At 48.0% G+C, this 22,369-nt stretch overlaps 1 protein-coding gene across 2 annotated transcripts in view; it reads left to right on the forward strand.

Annotated features, from left to right (window-relative positions):
- Positions 1 to 281: 281 nt before the first annotated feature.
- The window catches only part of VAMP4 (vesicle associated membrane protein 4), a 50,754-nt gene continuing 28,666 nt past the window's right edge, over positions 282 to 22,369 (forward strand). For both annotated transcript variants that reach the window (XR_006815477.1, XM_045982108.1), the window contains exons 1-4: positions 282 to 702; positions 2,785 to 2,952; positions 4,186 to 4,401; positions 7,490 to 7,619. The gene's annotated coding sequence lies outside the window, so the exon portion shown is untranslated. The remainder of the gene's footprint in view (positions 703 to 2,784; positions 2,953 to 4,185; positions 4,402 to 7,489; positions 7,620 to 22,369) is intronic.

The following is a 22,369-nucleotide window of genomic DNA, read 5'->3' on the forward strand; positions in this document are numbered from 1 at the left end:
CGCTCAGAGGCGGGAAGGCTGCCCTCTCGCGGCGCTCGGACGCAATCCCGCAGACGCGGCCGCGGGGTGTCTTCCGCCCGGATTCGGGCCCGTGGCTCCGCCCCCTGCTGCCGCGCGCGTCTCCACGCTCGGCGCCCGCGACGCCGCCGCCGGTCGGTGGCGAGCCCGTCTCGGCCAAGGAGGGGCTAGGAGCGAAAAGCTGGCCAATGAGACGCTGGGAAGGTCGGGCTTCCGGCCAATCGCGACGCCTGGCACCCGGATATGATTGCGGGTTCTGAAGGCCCGCGGTGAGGGAGTGTGAGGAGCTCGACACGTGGGCTAGGGGCTGGGAGCCGGGGGCGCGGGTGACCGTGGCTCGGGTTCCGTGTCCCGCGCGTGGGGCCTGCGTGTAAGCGTCACCGCTCTGGGGTCGAGCGGGGGCTCAGTCCGTGCGGCTCTCCGTGCGGGCCGAATTCCGCCGCCGGGCGCCGGCGCGGGTGCGAGCGCAGCCCATGGTCCCTCAGGGGGCGAGCCGGAGGGTGGCGGAGACGCGGCGCGGACGGTGACGGCATGAACCTGCTACCCAAGAGCTCCCGGGAGTTCGGCTCCGCGGAGTACTGGGAGAAGTTCTTCCAGCAGCGGGGCAAGCGGGCTTTCGAGTGGTACGGAAGCTACCTGGAGCTGTGCGGGGTGCTGCACAAGTACATGAAGCCCCGCGAGAAGGTGAGCGCGGCCGCGGGCCCGCCGTGCGCTCGGAGCGTGGGTGCCGAGGACCGTCCGGCTGCCGGTGGCGGGAGGCGACGGGCCGCGTTTCGCGGCGGCCGCCTGGGCCCGCGTCTTCGGACTCTGGGCGTCCCGCGGCTCAGGGGCGGCTCTGAAAGGTCCCGTGCGAGGTTTCCGGGTGGGCGACCTGCTGCCCCAGCCCCTCCCTGAGTTGGTCGTCGCCCGGGAAGAGCGACCGCAGGAGTGACCGTGTCTGTCGCCTCCCGGGGCCGCGGGCGCGTTTCCGTCACGGCGCACCCGTGTGGAGCCGGCGGTCCCCGCGGCTTTCCTGACGCCGAGTCCAAGCCCCTTCCAAGCCCCTTCAGGCCTGCGCTGCGCGGGCGACCGCGAGCCGGAGGGCACGTTCCGGAGTGCCCGGGGCCCAGCTGAGCGCCGGGGCTTGGGCAGACGAGGTGTGCGGGGAGGGGGGGGGGGGGCGAAGACGGGCGGGAAGGTGACTGGTGGGGGGCGGGCCGAGTGCGGGGCTTGTGCGGGTGCCGCGAGCGCTCCTTCCGCGGCTGGGATCTCGTCACGACTCCGCGAGGCTCCTGCGTGGGTTGTCGTGGACGCGGCGGCCGCGAGCGCCGGTGTCTCGCCGCAGATCGTGTGCAGGGAGCGCTCCCGCGGAGCTGAGACTCGGCCCCATCAGGGCAAGACTTGGGCTCTTCCCACCAGGCTTTTCCAGGGAGGGGACACTGGGGCCGCAATTCGAGGGCTCCGTGCGCGGCTGCTGCGCAGAGAGGGGGGCAGCAGCTTGTGTTTCAGGTTTGGCTTTAGGACGTGGTGGAATAAAGGCCCGTGGGTGGCTCAGTGCATTGCTCAGTGTAATCATTGCCGTAATCAATGTGTAGAGTAAAAGATGAATCTATGGTTACTGTGTATCAGACGGCAAGCACTGCGGCCTTCATAGGATTTCTCCCGGTGGGTTAGCACTTGGGATTTCCTCCTCCTGCAGGGTGTGCGTGTCACCGTCTGTGTGGTACAGTAAAAGGCAGTAGGTGTTGGAGACAAGCCGTCCCAGAGTCACATCCTGGCTGCACCTCCTCCTGTTTCTGGGCCTCATCATTAACCCTTCAGATCCTTAGTTTTTCATCTGCCCAACGTGGTGTTGTAAGGTTGTTATAAGAGTTAAATAACTAGAGGGATGCTTAGGTGGCTTAGTTGGTTAAGCATCTGGCTTAGGCTCAGGTCATGATATCAGGGTCCTGGGATCAAGTCCTGCATCTGGCTCCTTGCTTAGCAGGGAACGGGCTTCTCCCTCTGCCTGCAGCTCTCAGTACTTGTGTGCACGCGCTCTCTCTCTCTTTCTGACAGATAAGTATGTAAAATCTTAAAAACAAAACAAAACAACAAAAAAAAACCTAGATGTCCTTGTATAGTAATTGGCATGGAGGAGGTAATCAGTGACTTAAGTCCTTCTCTGAAAGGGTTTATGAATAAAATTTTCTGTTAGTCGCCTTCTATTTCTTAGTGTCAAGGCGGCAGGACTCCTCAGTTCAGTTTTCCCAGGGCTTTGGGTGTATTTTTGGCACTTTTCCTTCTTTTTTTTTTTTTTTTTAATTTTTTTTTTATTCGAGAGAGAGAGGGAAAAAAGAGAACAAGTAGGGGCGGGGAGTGGTTAGATGGAGAAGAGAACTCCCAAGGATCGGGGAGACTGATACGGGACTCCATCCCAAGACGCTACGATCATGACTTGAGCCTAAGGCCAATGCTTAACCTACTGAGCCACCCAGGCGCCCCTACTTTTCCTTTTCTGATCTTTGGTCTCCCATGGTATGTGTTAAGTGTTTAACAACTGTGTTTTCAGGGGGTTAAAAAAAGCCCTGATGTGTACTCTCTGCCAATTTCTGTGGCATAAAAATGGCCACCACAGGCAGATTTCAGAGGACCAACTTGTCAACCAAGTCACAAAATTGTGTATATTTAGCAGTTGAATTCTTGAGTCGGATCTGTCTCGCGACAGCGCGGTGCTGCTGGTACGGCTTGCTTTCCCTGGACTAGAGCGCTCAGCGTACGACCTCATCATCGCTGTCTCTCATTTAGCCCAGAAGAAACGGAAGAAGGACAGGAAGAAGCAGCGGGCTGCTGACACTCCAGAGGACCTCCCTGCAGCCCCAGGGCAGTCCGTCGACAAGACTTACCTGTGCTGTGAGCACCACAAAGCGATGATTGCCGGCCTTGCCCTGCTCAGAAACCCGGAGCTGCTCCTAGGTGAGGGGGACGCCGCTGCCTTCCACAGGCGGGGGTGTGGACGATCACAGCTGTCTTGTGGTGTGAGCACAGCGATGACAGACCAACAAATCCACTTATGTCCCTGGTTTTCTCCTCAGTCTTCTTCCAAGTTAATAAACGGCCAGTAACTTTTCCCTCAGACTCAGGTCATAATCTCAAAATGACTGCATGTGTGGGTGTCTAACTTTTTTTTTACTCATTTATTTAAAATATTAAAGTATAAAATGTATTGAGTGAGCTACATAAATCTACATACACAGATTTTAAGCTGTTCAGTTTATTGAGTGTTTGCATGAGTCTACCCATGTAACCAGATGGAATATTTAAAAATCATGACTCCAGAAAATTCTGTGCACTTGAGAAGAATTTCTGGCTTTCAGTATTGCATTATTTGAGCACCAGATGCAATTCAAATTTCTACTTAAATAAAAAAAATGTTTGTTATCGGTAGAACAGTCATAACCTTATTACTAAAAATAGGTTTGGATCTGACCACAGTAGCAGAAATGTTCACTTTTCTGTCTAGGCTTTTAACTGTTCACCTAAAGACCTGATGATGTCTCATGAAACACTCTATGCTCTTGGTCTGTCTTGGTGTTGCTGTATGTCCCTAGAGTCTCAGATCTTAGGTTTAATCATCAGATATCAATCCTAATTTAATGTCCCCTTCCAGTGATTCTTGTTTCTTGTCTTCTGTCTGCCTATGGTTGCTGAGGTTTCTCTGTACTTAGGACTAGGATTTGGGCTTTTGTTTTCCCATGATTTCTGGAACTTGGGTGGAATGCCTTACTTGGCTGATGTGTCTGAGAGGGCAACTGTGTCCTTTGAGTTGAAAGCTGGGCAGAGGGCATTGCATCTACACTGCCTTGTAGAGGGAGCTGTTGGCCATTGTTCCTCCCAGTTCCTAGGGGAAGGAAGTCTGATCATGCTTATGGTGGGGACTCTTGGAATGATGTCAGCTTAGGCTCTGTAATAATAACACACTGGTTCAGCTTCTGGATGTAGTAGAGGAAGGATTGTGAGGCCAGGGTTGAGTTTTCAGATGTCAGATTGGCCCCTAAATTTCTGGGATGAGACAGAGAGGCTGGGCCTCTAAATCTTGTATCCCCTGGGCAGAGCCAATAATCCAGCTCCCTCCTTAGCCCTCCCCAAGGCTAGTACAAAACTTTCAGTGAGCAGATTGTCAAATGATTCTTTCTTCCTTTATTGCAGAGACCCCACTGGCATTGTTGGTAGTCGGCCTGGGTGGGGGCAGCCTCCCTCTGTTCGTCCACGATCATTTCCCGACGTCCCGCATTGACGCTGTGGAGATCGACCCCTGCATGTTGGAAGTGGCCACCCAGTGATTTGGTTTCTCCCAGAGCGATCGGATGAAGGTCCATATTGCAGATGGCCTGGACTATATTACCAGCCTGGCGGGAAGAGAAGGTACGACAGCTTTTGGAGAATTTGGAGGGGTGTTGGGAGAAGAGTCATCAAAGTCAGCAGACCTGCACGGGCCTCTAGGAGTCATCTGTGACAGTTAACATCGTCCCAGTCTTTCACCCGTTGATTTGTTCATTCATTGGTTGGTGTACTGATTGAGTAAATCTGGAGGCCAGCCCTGTCCTCCGCGCTGAGCTGGGCGGTTGGGATACAGCAACAAGGAAAATCGACCATTTCTGCCCTTGGGGTGCTAACGGATCAGTGCGCTTTTCTCCTGGTTCTCTTCTGACTCTGTGTCGTTGCCACTTCCTCATCCTCCCAAGGAACCCCTAAGGTGTGTAGCTGGGTGAGGAAAAGGGGAGGAAAAGTTGGGATGCGTGTGGGGAGTTGTTTCTTCAGTCTTTCAGCTGGGGGTGAAGCGGAGAGAGAGCCAAACCGCATTCGTGTCGATCGGTGCTCGTACCCCTGGGGGCGTCGGGCCGTGTCTGCGGACGTGTCATTGGCCCTCGTGAGCACGGGGTGAGGGTGCTTCTGGGGGTGAGGGTGCTTCTGGCAGCGAGTGAGCAGAGACCAGAGATCCTGCTTAACATCCTGCCGTGCGCGGGACAGCCACCCCTGACAGAGAATTACCTGTCCCCAGCGTCAGTGGTGCTGAGGTCGAGAAACGCTGAAGCAGAGGCTGCTCGGCGGGATGGTGGTGGCCGTGCTGTGCTGGTTTCAGGCTCCATTTGGCTTAGTGTTTCCTATCTCAGACTTAGGACAAAGGCATCTGAATGTCCTGCAGTAGCTCCTGTGCTCCTTTGGACACGTTCCGTGGAGGCTCCTGGGGGCTGGTCCTTCCCGGAGCATGGGCCCCTCGGGGAGAGGTCAGCCAGGTTGGTTCTGTCTTAAGTGAACCTGGGAGCTTGGGCCACACACCCTTCCTGGTCTGTCCGTTCCATACCTCATCCTCTGGTTCTCACTGGATCAGAGCATCTCCCGGTTAGGGTGTGGCAGAGCAGGGTGCCCGGGGTGAGTGTTTTGGTGCTGGGATGGACAGATGCTGCAGGGATTTTAGTTGCAAACTGAACTTTCTAGGAAGCATACCTAAGTCTATCAGAGCTTTGCAGGTTACCTCTCTGAGGCTGGGGCCCGTGTGGGGACCCGGGCCCAACACAGCGAGCACGTGGGGAGTCTTCGAAACTGCTCAGGGCTCACGGCCGGCACTCAGTCTGTGATGTGTCGCCATCGCTACTGCCTGTCAGTCCGTTTTGAAGAGCCTGGCAATCGTCTCTCACAAGCACCTTCCAGGGTATTAGAGGGCTCAGTGCTACAGATGTGAGCAGTGGTTGTCCTTGGACTTTGATGAGCCACCGTGTTCTGCTCTCTACGAAACCAAAACGAGATCTGTGCCGTGCCCGGTAATGGGCATGCAGTCGTCCTCAGTCAGTATTTATTAATTATTGACTGACCATTGTCGTAGTGTCAAAGTTCGCCGCAGGTCAGTAGCATTGCAGGTTACCCCTTGAAAAAGCTGTTTCCGTTAGAGCAAGGGGCGCATCTGACGCATCATCCGTTCTTTCTCACCCAGGTAGCTAGATCTTTTTTCTTGAGCCCGTGTTCTGCACAAAAGATTCACTACAGCCGTAATTCAGCTTTGAAAAGGAAAGAAACTCGGGGCGCCTGGGTGGCTCAGTGGTCTAAGCCTCTGCCTTCGGCTCAGGTCATGATCTCAGGGTCCTGGGATCGAGCCCCGCATCGGGCTCTCTGCTCAGTGGGGAGCCTGTTTCTCCCTCTCTCTGCCTGCCTCTCTGCCTACTTGTGACCTCTCTCTCTCTGTCAAATAAATAAATAAAATATTTAAAAAAAAAAAAAAAAAGAAAAGGAAAGAAACTTTATTGTTTATTACAGGAATAGAAGAGTAATCTGCACATAGATGAAAGTAATAGTAGACAGTAAATGAGAATAAGGTAAAGCTACATCAAATCAGGTATTTATAACGTCTAACCTGATCAGCTGGGGATGCCCTGTGGGAAACAGCCAGGCTAGAGTCCTGACTGAGAGGCTTGCGGGGAGCGTCCTCCCCTCAGGTGAGACTTGTACCTGACCATCCCCATAAGGGCCACATTTATAGGCAAATGACAGGGTTTGAAGTTAAACATTTGTCCACCTACATGCAGTTTTGCGCCAGCTACATTTCCATGTTATCATGATCCTATATTTTCAAGGAGCCTGGCCCATGTGTTTCTGCCTCCTCTCCCCGATTCCATTCCTGCGGACCAGCCCAGCCTGGAGCAGTAGCGGATGTGAGACAAGATTTGTAGCTCTAGGCATATAGAACAGAAGGGCCAGTTCTGACCCAGAGGCCAGGTATTACATTTTAAACAACTAGACTCCCAAGGTTATTCACACAGCACTGGTCTCACAAACAACATTCCTTAGTCTGCCTGTGTACGTGCAGGTCCAGTGGTCAGTGTGGGAGACAAATCATAAAAATATTTTTCTGTACAGAACAGCCAGCTATTGTTCAAGTACTAGAAAAGATACACTAGCTTTAATTTGAGATATTTTCTCCTACAACCATTTGCTGAGTCGGCCCTTAAAGGCTTGGGCAGCTCCTTGCCTACATCAATAGTTCTTGTGTTTAGAATTACCCAGGAGTTTAAGAAAAGAATACCTGAGGCTTCCTGTCTCCCCTCCCACCTGTTCCTTCCCACAGCAGGGTTTTCGACCCTGAAATACTGAAGTATTTCAGATATTCCGAGGTGACCCTAATGTTCTGCTGGGACTGAAAATTACCGGTTTAGATGGACTCTTAACCAAGTAGCAGTGATGCTAGCGTGGAGCCCATGAATATGTGTGCTTATGAAAGGGGCTTTTAAATGTGGAGGAAAAGATCAGGTCAGAGCCCTGGCTGTCACATGGGGTGCTCACAGCAGAACCCTGAGTGACAGCAACTCCCATGGACCGTGACATCAGTGCCCTTACAGACAAGCCACGACCTCCATGTCATCCTGACATAGCCCTCTGCGGCCACCACAGGTCACAGAACACGTATGGTGCAGGAATGTAGATGGTGTTAGACAAAGACGTGTTTGCTTCTCTTTCCCAGCTCGGCCACTACAATGTCGTCATATTTGATGTCGACAGCAAGGACCCAACACTGGGAATGAGTTGCCCACCACCAGCTTCTGTGGACCAGCCTTTCCTGAAGAAGGTCAAAAGCATCTTGACTCCTGAAGGTAGGAAGTACAAAAGCTTGGGGTGGGAGGTGGGATGGGGCCTTTAAAAATTGTTTTCTTTTTAATGAAAAGTGTGCATAAGTGTGTAGCTTGATGAATTTCCCCGAATTGGACACATCAGTTTACTCTCATCAAACACAGAACACTTGCAGCCCACCAGAGGGTCCACCCCTTACCTCCTCCTCTCAAGGAGAGCCCCATCCTGACTTCAGTCAGTACTGCTTGGTTTTGCCCATTTTTGTTCTTTGTGTAAATGGAATCTTATGGAATATATTCCTTAAGTGTTTTTCTCTTTCATTAACATGTTCTTCGTTTCATCCATAGTGTGTACATTGTTCCTTTATAGTGCGGTTTAGTATCCACTGTGTGCTATACCATATTCGTTTCCCCATTCTGTCATTGGTATTTGGATTGTTTCCCATTTGGACTTTTGTACATAGTCCCTGCCCTGGTGATAAAGTCCAGACTCCTCCATCTCTGCCCCCAAAAGGAACCTGCGCATTTGTAGATTGGTGCTTGCCATGAGCATGAGACGTGCCTCCCAGCTGCCAAGAGCCTGCATCAGTGACCTGGCGTCACCAGACACTGGCCTTGGTACAGGTCCCTTCTCCTCTAACTTCCTCAGGTGGCCCAGGTGCAGTATGCTTCCAGGTAGCCTGCACCTGGGGCCCTCCAGGCCTGGGGAGTTCTGGTTGGTCCCAATGTACCTGCCAAGCCTCCAGTCCTATAGGAGCCCACCAGCCCCTAGCAAACCTCTTTCAGGGCGCTGCTTTCTTTTTTTTTTTTTTTTTTTAAGATTTTATTTATTTATTTGACAGGCAGAGACCACAAGTAGACAGAGAGGCAGGCAGAGAGAGAGAGAGGGAAGCAGACTCGCCGCTGAGCACAGAGCCCGATGCGGGACTCGATCCCAGGACCCCGAGATCATGACCTGAGCCGAAGGCAGCGGCCCAACCCACTGAGCCACCCAGGTGCCCAGGGCACTGCTTTCTTTGGACAACAGTCAGTCCCCTTTCAGACCAGCTGCCAAAGGGCTTGAGGAGGGTGTGAGCTTACCAGTAATGAGGCCTCCAGGGAGGTCGTGTTGAGCGCCGCCCCAGGTGGCCACCTGGCAGTCCGGACACCCTCCAGCTTTCCCTTCAGGGCGACTGTGCGTGCTGGAGTAGGTTGCCCGTGGGATTTACACACATGCCCTGTAGCTGGGACAGCCCGTTCTCTGGCTGCTTTTCCAGACACTTGCCCTCCTCCTGGCTCTGACTGCCCTGACTTGGGCAGCTTGTGCATGTGCACTGCGGCCCCCCAAGGCCTGTGGAGCTCCTGCCTGTGCAGTTACCTGCTGCTCCTTGTGGGCAAAGGGATCCCAGCCCCAAAAGGCCTTCTGAGGCAGCAGCTGGAAACTGAAGGCCATCCAGCTTGGGACTGGCTGCCTGACAGGACTGGCTGCCTCACAGGGTTGCTGGCTTCTCCACCACTTGGCTGTGCCAGCGGCATCTTACTGGAAGGTAGCACCACTGCTTGGTGGGGCCTGGGGTTCAGGCTCTAGCCCCAGCCCAGCGGGCAGGCCATTTCCTCCAACTCTGCCTTCTAGGGAACTGTGAGCACAAGGTTAAAATGAGGCAGATGCAAGGATCCCAGATAGCCCCTGTTCTGAGCCAAGCCTGTCTTGTCATTTTGCTCCTCTCAGCTGCCGCCTCCTATGCCTGGGCAGTCTGTAGCCGGTTAGCAAGCCTTGGTCTTCAGGGAACAACCCAGGCCCTTAAAGTTCTGGATGATCTCTGGCAATTGAACGGACTCAGGGTGTGAAGAGTTTATACTCTGAAACATATTTCTGAGGCTCCTTTTGATACTGGGAACTTTCAGTCCCCATTTGGAGCAACTACTTGTGTCCTGGGCTCCTCCAACAGTCAGGCTTTCATGTGTCTCTGTTGGAGGCTAATACAGTGACTTACTCATACAGTGACTTACTCATTTCTGCCCTTGCAAGACAGTCCAGAGTTTTCTAGCTCTGCTTCGTTGGGACCTTTCATGTTTTTGAATGCTTGTGCTTGGAACTTGGCAGAGTTTTCACACATCTGAAAGCAGGCACTTTCCCTGTGCGGGGTGCCCGTCGAGGGCCCAGTATGCACTTTGTCATCCGAGGGGCTGCAGCTGTAACTTTATGGGACTGTGGGCATCTTAGTGAAGAACCAAGTGCTCAGACTCCAAGGTGGTAGGATCTCACACCCCAGAAACCATTATGAGGTATGAGCCAAGCTCAGCCACAACATAGCCTCTTGCGTGGAGGAAGCCCAGCCCCACCAAATCCTTCTAAGGGGGCAGCTGCAAAGGGACAACAGCCCCCATTTTGATGGGCTGCCCTACTGGGATCCCAGGTTTCTCCAGTGACCAGGCTCCCAGGTATCTTTTATTGGAGGGTATCCTGGCCAGACTGCTTGGGTGCTCCGTGGCAGGCCAGGGGGATAACCTTTAGGTCTGTAGGGCTTTCTATTAGGCATAAACCCTATCCCCTCAGAGTTTGCTCCTGTGCTCTGGTGTCTCCCGACCCCTGTCCCATTCTAGATTCCTGGCTTCCCTGAATAGCACGCGTATGCATATTCCATATACACAGTCAGCAGGCTTTGGACAGCAGGGCCCTAGAGTCACAGAGGCTAGGACTGGACCCAGCGAGTGGCGTAATAGCCTCCAGGAAGGAATGAGTCTACCCCCCAATAATCACACTGAGGCAACAGATTGCTGATCATCCCCGTTTGCACTTGCTACTTGATCAGGCTCTGGTTCTTTAGCAAGTGGGACTCTCCAGCGTCTCTACGGGAGGGTCACCTGCCAGACACTCAGCCCGCACTGACGGAAGGAGTGCGGTATGCTCCAGCTCTGTCTTCAGGGGCGGTGCGTGTATTTGTATAGCCTGACACTTAAAATTAAGCCCATTCCTTTACACGTCTGCACTTGTGTCGGCCTCTTGACCTTGCTACATTGCAGGTACCTGGCAACCCTGAACTCCTCAGCACATGCATTCACAGTAACAGTGCACTCCCCCATAGCAGGCTGTGGGTAGCCCAGGCTGACCTGGGAAACTGCCCTCCCCCAACCACCTGCATGCCTCCAGCTGGAGGGATCCCACCCCCAGAAGTCACTCTGAGGCAGCTGCAAATTGGCAACTGTCAGTCCCCATTTAGACTTCCATCTTGATCCCATCCTGGGCTGCTTTTGCAACCAGGGCTTCCAGGTGTCTCTCACTGGAGGCTGTGGGAGCCAGCTGCCCGTTCCGCCCTGGCACGGTAGTCCGGTATCTTGCTCTGCCTTCATGAGGAACATGAGTGTTTGTGTAGGCTAGGGCTCACAGTTATGCCCACACCTTGTTCGACAAGAGCTTGATCCTGTGATCTTGCCTTTCCAGACCCTTACCCTGCTCAAGATCTCTGGAACCCTTCAATGCACTGTGCCCATATGTGCAGTGCATACCCCTCAGCCGGCCCAGGACAGCTAGTACTCTGCACACTGGGGAAGCTAGGTCCAAGCCCAAACCAACTGCATAGCTACCCAAATAAAGAGAGCCTGCCTCCTGAGGGGGAAAAAAAAAAAAAATCACTCTGAAGTAGCAGCTGCAAATAGGCAACATTTAGTCCTCATTTGACTTGCTGCCTGTTCTGGGCTGGTCTTCTCTAGCCGTTGTCAGGGCTTCCAGGTGTCTCTTCTCGATGGCCCCTCCCTAGCAAGTCAGTGAGTGACCTCGAGCTCTACTAACAGTGGAAATTCCTCATTGGGTAGGTTAGGGCTTGTCATTAGGCGTAAGCTTTGATCTTTAAGACCTTGCTCCATCTGGGATGCCTGGGTGGCTCAGTTGGTTAAGCGGCTGCCTTTGGCTCAGGTCATGATCCTAGCATCCTGGGATCGAGTCCCATATCGGGCTCCTTGCTCGGCAGGGAGCCTGCTTCTGCCTCTGCCTACCTCTCTGCTGACTTGTGATCTTTCTCTCTCTGTCTCTCTCTCTCTCTGACAAATAAATAAATAAAATCTTTAAAAAAAAAAAAAGACCTTGCTCCAACCATAGCCAGACGTGCCCCCTGGGTTTCTTATTGGAGGATTCACCAGGCAACAGCCCAGCCCAATCTGACAAGGCAGTCTAATATACTCCCATTCTGCTTAAGAGGGAATCTGGGCATCTGTGGAATATGGGCAGGAAGGGCTAGCTACTAGGCATAGGCCTGTACCCCAAGAGTCTTTCTGTGCCAGCCTCTCCAGTCTGTGCCCAGTGACTGCTTCAGAGTGATTTTAGGGGGCTGGGCTCCGCCCACCCTGAGGCTGGTTCACAGAAGTAGGCTCTTGGGGATACAGAGTCATCTGCCTGATTCCAAGACCTACACAAATGTCCATATTCCACAAAAAGGCAGAACTGGAGGAGTCGTGATGGTGTTGCCAAATCAAGGCTGGAGAGAGAGCCAGGATACCCCAATAAGAGACAACTTGGGAGACTTGAATCGTGGAGAAGCCTGGGACCCCACCAAGCAGCCAGTCCAAATGGGGACTTACTGTCAACACTTAAAAGCTGCCATCTCGTAAAGATTTTTAGGCTGTGGCCTTCCTCCACCTTGGAGCTTCTGAGGTGTTTGCCATCCAGTCTGAGCTCCAGAGTCCTGCAGACAGACACCTGCTGACAGAGTGAGGACTGCGCACGCACAGGTGGCATAGGTCGGGGAGCTGGGGACCTGGACCAGGACAATGTCAGGCAAGGCTGGCTCACAGAGGGGGCTATTACAGGTACCTGGAGTCTACCTAATTCCGTGCCTTAACCTTTTGTTTAGAGAAACCCGCGACCCAGTCTCATAGCCAGTCCCCCTGGGGACTGACTGTAGTTCCTTTCAGCTTCTACGTCACAGCGATTTTGGGAGGGGCGGGGATGCGTTTCCTCCTCATGTGAATTGAGGATTGTTTCTTCCTGACGGTTTTCCTATACTTTTGGTACTGTCTTGAGTCTATAATTATGTAAAGAATAAACCAGAAATTCTGGCTATATCCTTAGGGGAAACCTGACTATATTCTTTAAACAAACAAACAAACAAACATTGCTATAGAATGATTTATTGTTTCATTTTAACTTTTCATTCTCTGAAGAAAGTTTGAAATAATATCTCTTGAAGGTATTTTTGACATCATTCCATTCCTTCTAAATACCTGCTCCTGTATACTTGTGACCATAGCATGTAAAGCAGGGAACTATGATTTGTAATGTCACTTTAACTCAGTGATGTGTGACTGTGAGTCTAAGACCCAACTTTTCACCAGTCTTGCCTTCGGCTTGGAAATGAGTGTGAGCTGTGATGCAGAATCTTCTTCGCTTTAAAAAAGAAAAGATTAAAAATGAAAAACATAAAAATAGGGGCGCCTGGGTGGCTCAGTAGGTTAGGGCCTCTGCCTTCAGCTCAGGTCATGATCCCAGGGTCCTGGGATCGAGCAAACCAGTTATGCTCTGGGGTCTCACAAGACTGGAAAGACCAAACTGTAGTCTTAGCCAGGATCTCAGAAATAAGGAATAGGGGAGAGGTGGGAGACTCAGATAGTTTTCTTCTCAAAATTTTGCTGAATTCCAAAAGTATTTTGGGGTAGGAGGCTGAGATGTTAAAATCACTGTTTTTCAGAGGCTTTTTGTTTAGTATCTTTATCAGTAGAGATAAGAGTGAATCGTCTTTGGAAGAGAATAATACCATATGTACATTCAGTGTTTCTAACACTTAATAATTTACACTTAATTTTTTTTTTTAAGATTTTATTTATTTATTTGACAGACAGAAATCACAAGTAGGCAGAGTGAGGCAGAGAGAGAGAGAAGGAAGCAGGCCCCCTGCTGTGCAGAGAGCCCAATGCGGGGCTCAATTACAGGACCCTGGGATCATGACCCGAGCCGAAGGCAGAGGCTTTAACCCACTGAGACACTTAATTTTTAATACACAATTATTTTATACTCAATAATCAATATTGAATATCTGAAACTGTTAGGTATGCCACGAGTTAGGAGTTTTATGACCAAAAACCAGGAAAAAATACAGTCGAAGCCAGCCCATATGTAATCCAGGATTGGATAAGCTAACAAGGACTCTGAATAAAATGTTCAAAAAAATAGATGAAACATGGATAATTTGACAAGAGAATTAGACTCTATTTTAAATTGGAAATTCTGGAACCAAAAATACAGTAACTTAAAGTTAAGAGTGTTCTGGGGAAGCAGGAAGCAAATGGGGAAGTGTGTCTGCACACAGACGCTGCCATTGACTCGGTTGCATCTCTGGAGCATGTGGTCAGTGCCAGAATCCTGAGATCCAGTGCTCACTCAACGGATGTGTGTGCACATTTAAAAAAAGCAAACCTTTAAAATGTTTCATACGTTTGTCTTCAAGAGTATAGTCTCGGGGCGCCTGGTTGGCTCAGCTGGAAGAGTGTGCGACTCTCAGGGTCTTGAGTTCGAGCCCCATGTTGGGTGTAGAGATTACTTAAATAAAACTTAAAAAAAAAAAAAAAGAAAGAAAGAATATACTTTTAAGTACTGTGTTGCAGTAAACAGGCTCCAGAACATAAAGATGAGTTCTTTTTTTGAGAATAATTTCACAGGAATTCTCTAAAATAATTCTAAGCACAGGTATGTTTTTAAGTTTACTATTTAGAAAATGATTGGAAAACTTGTTATGGCTCTTTCTTTTTTCTTTTTTTTTTAATATTTTGTTTATTTGGGGGCGCCTGGGTGGCTCAGTGGGTTAAAGCCTCTGCCTTTGACTCAGGTCATGATCCCGGGGTTCTAGGATCGAGCCCCGCATCGGGCTCTCTGCCCAGCAGAGACCCTGCTTCCTCCTCTCTCTCTGCCTGCCTCTCTGCCTGCTTGTGATCTCTCTCTCTGTGTCAGATAAATAAATAAAATCTTAAAAAAAAAAAAAAAAGAAAGTAAGTAACTTGAAGGTCACTAGGCAAGCAGAGTGCTTCCAGGATTCCCATGCTCTAGGAAGGCTAAAACATTTTCTTTTACTGTTGCTTCCCTTATTTTCTTTTGTCTTCTCTGCTCATTCAAAAGCCAGCTTGAAAAAGCACAGTCCAGTCAGTAAATTTATTGTGTGCTTGCCCTGTGCAAGGTACAGTGGAGAATAAAAAGGAATCTGAGGGGCGCCTGGGTGGCTCAGTGGGTTAAATAAAGCCTCTGCCTTCAGTTCAGGTCATGATCCCGGGGTCCTGGGATCCAGCACTTCGTCAGGCTCTGCTTTAGGCAGGGAGCCTGCTTCCTCCCCTCTCTCTGCCTGCCTCTCTGCCTACTTGGGATCTCTCTCTGTCAAATAAATAAATAAAATCTTAAAAAAAGAAAAAGAAAAAGAAATCTAAGACTATGTCCTTGATTTAAAGGAGCAGTTAAAATCACTGTTCTAGCGTGGATCTTCTCAGCTGGTAGCCATCCTTTTGTTCACTATGTTGCCAAGTTCCAAAGCTTCTCCATTTTCTTTACGCTGCCAACTCCAACATTGCTTCCTTGACCCTTCATATAAGACCTTGCTTTTGTTTTACTGACCATTTTGAGGTTATCTTGTGAGTTTCCCTTAACTTCTCTCTTTTCCTTTTCAAAACCAGTCTACAGCTTTATCAGGAGTCACTTCCTGCCCTCTGGCCTCCAGGAAAGGATTATGTCTCTTGTGCCCCAAGCTCACCTCTGGTGTTCTTCTGACCCTGGTCCTTAGACCTCTGCAGGGACACCCACCCGTCCTTGTTTCCTTTTTGATTTGCATTTTAATCTCACTCTCATCCTGTCTCCTCACTCCTTGTTCCTAAATTTGGTTATTTCTGATCGTACCTTGATCTTACTGCGGCTTGAACTGCAACTTGATGTGTCGTTTCCCTTTACCATTAACTTTCCTGAACGTGGAATCTATAATCTGCAGTTCCACTAGAACATAACTCTTACAATATGGATTCCACATCCATAATGGTACTAAAATACTTCTTGAAGATCAATAATGGTCTGTGAGTCAACCAATTTACTGGATTTTTCTAGCCTTAATTCCCACCTTCCTCCACCCCCACCAATTTCTCTGAAGTTTTTAAAAAATAATTTTAACAGGTTTTTTTTTTTTTTAAGATTTTTTATTTATTTATTTGACAGAGAGAGAGAGATCATAAGTAGGCAGAGAGGCAGGCAGAGAGAGAGGAGGAAGCAGGCTCCCTGCGGAGCAGAGAGCCCGATGCGGGGCTCGATCCCAGGACCCTGAGATCATGACCTGAGCCAAAGGCAGCGGCTTAATCCACTGAGCCACCCAGGCGCCCCTTAACAGGTTTTTTAAAAGTTTTTTTTCTTTTCGTAATCTCTGTACTCAATGTGGGGCTCAAATTCACAACCCCAAGATCAAGGGTCGTATGCTCTTCTGCCAGAGCCAGCCAAGCACCCCTGAAGTTTTTGATGTTAATAACCATTCCTCTTTGTTTTACATTACCCTGTTTTCATTGTTATGTCTACTGCTCTGACCACTTCTTTTTAAAATTTATTTTATTAAGTAAACACTACCCCCAATGTGGGGCTTGAACTCATGACCTCAGGATCAAGAATCACATGCTGTACTGACTGAGGCAGCCAGGTACCCCACTCTAACCACTTCTTATTGCCTGCTGTCCTTATCCTCTAATCCCCTCATTCTCCTAAGCACCCTTTTCCTTGCATTGGTGCTTCCTCGGATTCTTCATAGAGACGGTAGTTGAAGCTGAGGATTCCCATGTTCTGCGAATGCTAAAATACTCTCTCCAAAGAGAAGTGTATATAAACCCAAGGGCAGACTTGACCACCTTGCTTCTGGTTTTGCATGGGGTTCACTTGGTTGGCGAGAGTGGTAGGAGAAATGGGTCTGAGCTGTCTTGGCAATGGCAGCATTCCTCTGTCCACGACCATCCCGTGAGACAGCCCCTCTTCTACAACTGTGGGTCTTGCCTTGCTCTGTTGACTTTTCCCTTGCCTCTTCATACCTAGAAATGGTAATGGCGGCTTCTCTTCCTGAGGTATATCGGCATCTCTGCTTGATTCCCCTTGTGGTTTTAATTTATTGTTAAACTCTAATTAAGTAAATCACTATTGATATTAATAGATCACCTTAGGCAATTCTATCTGCTAAAGTATGGGTGTGTATGTGTGTACACACACACACGCTCCATTGTTCATTTGAATCTGTAACTTCACTCAAGTTTTTTAAAAAGATTTTATTTTTAAGTAATCTCTGCACCCGACATGGGGCTTAAACTCAACCCTGAGATCAAGAGTCACAAGTTCTCCCAACTGAGCCAACCAGGAGCCCCTCTAACATACTCAGTTTTCGATAGTTGCTTACTCTTGTGTTTCTGTGTAAGTTTGTAAGGTCTTGGAAGACAGCTAACACTGTTCACATCTTTATATCCCAGACTTTTACAGAATGCCTGTCACTTACCTGATGGGTGAATTTATCTACCTTGATATAGCACCCAAGACTAATATTACCATCTTGAGCAAGAAATTAGATTTGTAGTTGACCATCAGCAGACCAAAGCCTCCTGAATCAGATGAGATTATCACAAGACATTAGACCTGACAGATTCCATCTATACAATGCTTTAAGAATCAACTCCCTAATTTCTATTAAAAGGGCAAATCATGCAGCCCATTGTGATAAAATATTGATCTCGCCTTAAACATATACCACTAATGTGCCCAGCTTCACAATTCTCTTGCCTTTGACAAGTTACACAGTTCATCTCAAAACCTTAGTTTCAATGTGGATAAAATGAGGAAAATGATACTCGTTATCAGAGAGTTGTGCAGAAATAAAATAACACGCTAATCATTAAGTGTAGTGCTTTTAAAAGGAGGCATTTAGGGGCACTTGAGTGGCTCAGTCAGTTAATCATCCAACTCTTGGTTTCAGCTCAGGTTGTTATCTCAGGGTTGTGGGATCAAGCCCCAGGTCGGCCTCTGTGTTCAGCAGGATGTCTACTTAGGATTCTCTCTCCCTCTGCCTCTACCCTCGTGCGTGCATATGCTCTCTCAAATAAATAAAATCTTTAAAATTAATAAAAGTAGGCACTTAACAAATGGTAGCCTTTTTTTTTTTTAAGATTTTATTTATTTGCCAGATGGAGAGTGAGAGAGAGAGTGAGAGTACAAGCAGGAGGGACAGCAGGCAGAAGGGGGAGCAGGCTTCCTGGTGAGCAAGGAGCCTGATGCGGGACTCAGTCTCAGGACCCTGGGATCATGATCTGAGCCGAAGGCACTTAACTGACTGAGCCACCCAGGCATCCCTAAGTGGTAGCCATTTTTAACTTTCAGAGAAATCATAAATAAATTTATAACACAATTAGAGCATATTCCTGCACAGGTTTCTCTGTTCTTGTCATCTCTATAGGAGGCAATTTCTCAAAGATAAAATTCTTTTTCTTTAAAAGATTTTATTTATTTGACAGACAGAGGGACCACAAGCAGATAGAGTAGCAGGGAGAGGGAGAAGCAGGCTCCCCACTGATCAGGGAGCCCGATGCTTGAACCCAGAACCCTGGGATCATGACCTGAGCCGAAGGCAGATGCTTAACTGACTGAGCCACCCAGGTACCCCTCAAAGAGAAAATTCTTACAACAGGTTATATCAATAAATAAGAGTTAAGAGAAGAGAAAAAAGCATCTCTGTGAGTCTGTCTTATAATGTCACACCTAAAATTCCATGAGGGAAGCACAGAGGATATTCCCATCTTACTGCATATTTTTAACAAAAACTACAGTAGATTCTGTCTTTAAACACCAGACTCCACTTAGTCCGCTTGCTCTGTTACTCTTTACTCTTCATTCTCTCTCTAGAATCCCTCACTGATGCCACATAGGACATCATTGGAACCACGTTCCAATTGGAACCATCATTGGCAAACGTAGAATATGAATGCTTTATTAGAAAATAATATTGTATCGGGGCGCCTGGGTGACTCAGTGGATTAAAGCTTCTGCCTTCGGCTCAGGTCATGATCCCAGGGTCCTGGGATCAAGCCCCGAATTGGGTTCTCTTCTCAGCGGGGAGCCTGCTTCCCCCTCTCTCTGCCTGCCTTTCTGCCTACTTGTGATCTCTGTCTGTCAAATAAATAAATAAATAAAATTAAAAAAAAATAAAAGAATATTGTATCAATGTTAAATTTTTTGAATTTAATTGTAGTTATGAAAAGAAATGTTCTGTTCTTAGGAAATACCCATTGAAGTATTGACGGGTAAAGAGACAATGATGTCTGTAACTAACTCAAATAAAAGAGGTGGGAAAGTTACATATTTTGAGAGAATAAAACAAATGAAGTGAAATGTTAACAAACCCCCTTGAGTTAAGTCATGTAAACTTTCTGGCCCTGTTTCTTCATCTATTTGAAGAAAGAAAGACTGGCCTGAACTATTTCAGTATCATTTATGCTGTTGAGTCATGAAATTTAATTAGGAGTTGAACCTGACATTAGAAAAAAATGTTAATCAACAGTGAATCTGGATAAAGGATTTCCAAGACTTCTTTATTTATATTCTTATGTTTGAGATTCTTTGAAAATGAAAGTAAAATAAGCTGACTATATTCACACAATATGAGACTGAGCACAAGAGCCTAATAGATTAGCTAAATGATACACTTGTGTACTTCCTCACGAAAACAGTTGAGCCGTATGCTTATCAAGAGTCAATTTGTGGGGCCCCTGGGTGGCTCAGTGAGTTAAAGCCAGGTGCTCCTAGAGTCAATTGGTATTTGTAATATAGATATTTACACCTCTTATCATACTTCTGGAGTTTAAATATTCAAACTAATGAAATACAAAGTTGTTTTTATGAAAACTAAATTGAAGGCAAACAAGTTACTGTAGAGTTAGATATGGGTAAGAAAAATGCTTAAAACTTTGGGAAAGTACAAAATCTATACTGACTTGGCATTCAAACTTTTTCAAAGGTGTCTTTTTAAAGTTCTTGCTATACTTTGAACAAAATGAAACTGAAAATTGTGAACAATTAAAATAGTGCAATTCATAATAAGGACACTGGGGTGCTCCGACCAACAGATTCATTTTCAGATAAAAAGTCTTGGCCCTGTTTCAAAGATTAGTGAGTAAATGTATAATGATACATTTGAGTCAAAATAAAAAGGTTAAAGTATATCTCCCTTTTTTAAAAAAGATTTTTTTTTATTTATTTGACAGACAGATCACAAGCAGGCAGAGAGGCAGGCGGGGGCGGGGGCGGGGGGGGGGGGGGTGGCGGGAAGCAGGCTCCCTGCTGAGCAGAGAGCCCGATGCGGAACTGGATCCCAGGACCCTGAGATCATGACCTGAGCCGAGGGCAGAGGCTTAACCCACTGAGCCACCCAGGTGCCCCAAATATATCTGCCTTTTTAAATGATCTTTACCACTTTAACCAACTTCTTAAATTAACCATTCAACAACTAGTCCAAATTTCAATGCAAAAGAAAGTCTATAGTTTTTGTTTTGTTTTTTTTTAAAGATTTTCTTCATTTATTTATTTGACAGAGAGAGAGAGACACAGACAGTGAGAGAGGGAACACAAGCAGGGAGAGTGGGAGAGGGAGAAGCCTACTTCCTGCTGAGCAGGGAGCCCAATCCAGGGCTCAATCCCAGGACCCTAAAATCATGACCCAAGCCAAAGGCAATAATGACTGAGCCACCCAGGCATCCCATGGTAGAATATTCTCATGGTACAAAATACCACACAGTTAGGAAAGGTTTCCTTTCTGTATTAGTCTGCTGGGGTTGTTATAACAAAATACCATAGACCAGATGGCTTAAACAGCAGAAATTTTCTCACAGTTGTAGGGGCTAGCAGTCCAAGATGAAGGTGCCATCAGGATTGGTTTCTGGTGAAACCTCTCTTCCTGGCTTGTAGAAGGATACTTTCTCAAGGTGTCCTCACATGGCATCATCTCTGTGCCCACACCAGCCCTATCAGATTAGGACCTCACTCTTACGACCAACCACATTTAAACTTCATTACCTAAAGGCCCAGTTTCCACATACAGTCACATTATGAATTAGGGCTTCAACATATGGATTGGGAGGGGGTGGGGAGGACACAGTTCAGTTCAAAACATCTTCTGTATTAGATTCCCCAGCCCTTGTGTGTTTTTGTTTGTTTGTGATGCTCACATGGAAGCGGAGTCCACATAATTGTTCTACACCTTGCTTTTCTCACCTTACAATAACGTATAGAGATATTCCAAGTCAACACAGGTAGATCTACTTCATTTTATTTATTTTTTTAAGATTTTTATTTTATTTTATTTATTTGACAGACAGAGATCACAAGTAGGCAGAGAGGCAGGCAGAGAGGAGGAAGCAGGCTCCCTGCTGAACAGAGAGCCAGATGAGGGGCTCTATCCCAGGACCCCGGGATCATGACCTGAGCCGAAAGCAGAGGCTCCAACCCACTGAGCCACCCAGGCGCCCCAGATCTACTTCATTTTAATGGCTGTATACTGTTCTGCAGAATGGATATACTAAGCATTTCCTACTGCGGGACAGTTAAAGTTTCTTTTCTTTTTTTTTTTCATTCTTGTTCCAAAAATCCTTTAAAGAGTATTCTTAGAAAATGCCTTTATACAATTTGTGTAAGTTTATCTATGGGATAATTTTAGAAGTTGAATTGTTAGGTCAAAAGGAACTTTGTGTAAATTTTTGACATGATTGTCACCCTGAACTTCCAAAAATTGTACCAATTTATACTTCCACTGACAGTGTTTTTTTTTTTTTTTAAAGATTTTATTTATTTATTTGACAGATAGAGATCACAAGTAGGGAGAGAGGCAGGCAGAGAGAGAGAGAGGAGGAAGCAGGCTCCCTGCCAAGCAGAGAGCCCGATGCAGGGCTCTATCCCAGGACCCTGGGATCATGACCTGAGCGAAAGGCAGAGACTTTAATCCACTGAGCCACCCAGGCGCCCCACTGACAGTATTTTTTTTTTTTTTTTAAGATTTTATTTATTTGACAGACAGAGACCACAAGTAGGCAGAGAGGCAGGCAGAGAGAGAGGAGGAAGCAGGCTCTCCATGGAGCAGAGAGCCCGACGCGGGGCTCGATCCCAGGACCCTGGGATCATGACCTGAGCCGAAGGCAGAGTCTCCAACCCACTGAGCCACCCAGGCGCCGCGCTGACAGTATTTTTGATAAAGCTCGTTCTTCCCACCTCGTTAGCCTCTTACCCGGTAACACTGCAGGTGCATACCTTCAACATCGTATTGTCAAACTTTTTAATCTCTGCCACTGAGCTAACACAAGGATCAAAGTTTCAAATTCGACTCACAACTCAAATCAGAGATCTTGCCTAATTTCAAAGGCACCAGTAACCAAGAGGCACAGACAAAATAGGTCGAGGTCCAGGACTCTTGGTGCCGCTCCTTGGGTCCTTTCTTCCCGCTCTGGATGCACCTCTGTCCAGCGGATGTGGTCTCTAAGTAAGGTATGCAGTCACCTCGCTTACAGGAGGAACCAACTCAGTTATGAAACACAGCTCCATTACATGCTAAGTTACACAACTTACGTGATATTTTCCCGTCATGCACCTCAAATCCACAGATTCCTGCTGTGTTTACCATAAACAGTCCAGCCCACCGCTGTCCTGCTAAAAGAATTCTATAGATACGAACTCTCCTACTGGGAGATACTAGTTTGTTTACTAGGAAGTCTGTTATTACCATATTTCTAAGAATCACATGCTTGCTTGCTTTCCTAGGAGCATTCCTCCATAA

The sequence above is a fragment of the Meles meles genome, chromosome 17 (assembly GCF_922984935.1).
Source record: "Meles meles chromosome 17, mMelMel3.1 paternal haplotype, whole genome shotgun sequence".
Classification (NCBI taxonomy): domain Eukaryota; kingdom Metazoa; phylum Chordata; class Mammalia; order Carnivora; family Mustelidae; genus Meles; species Meles meles.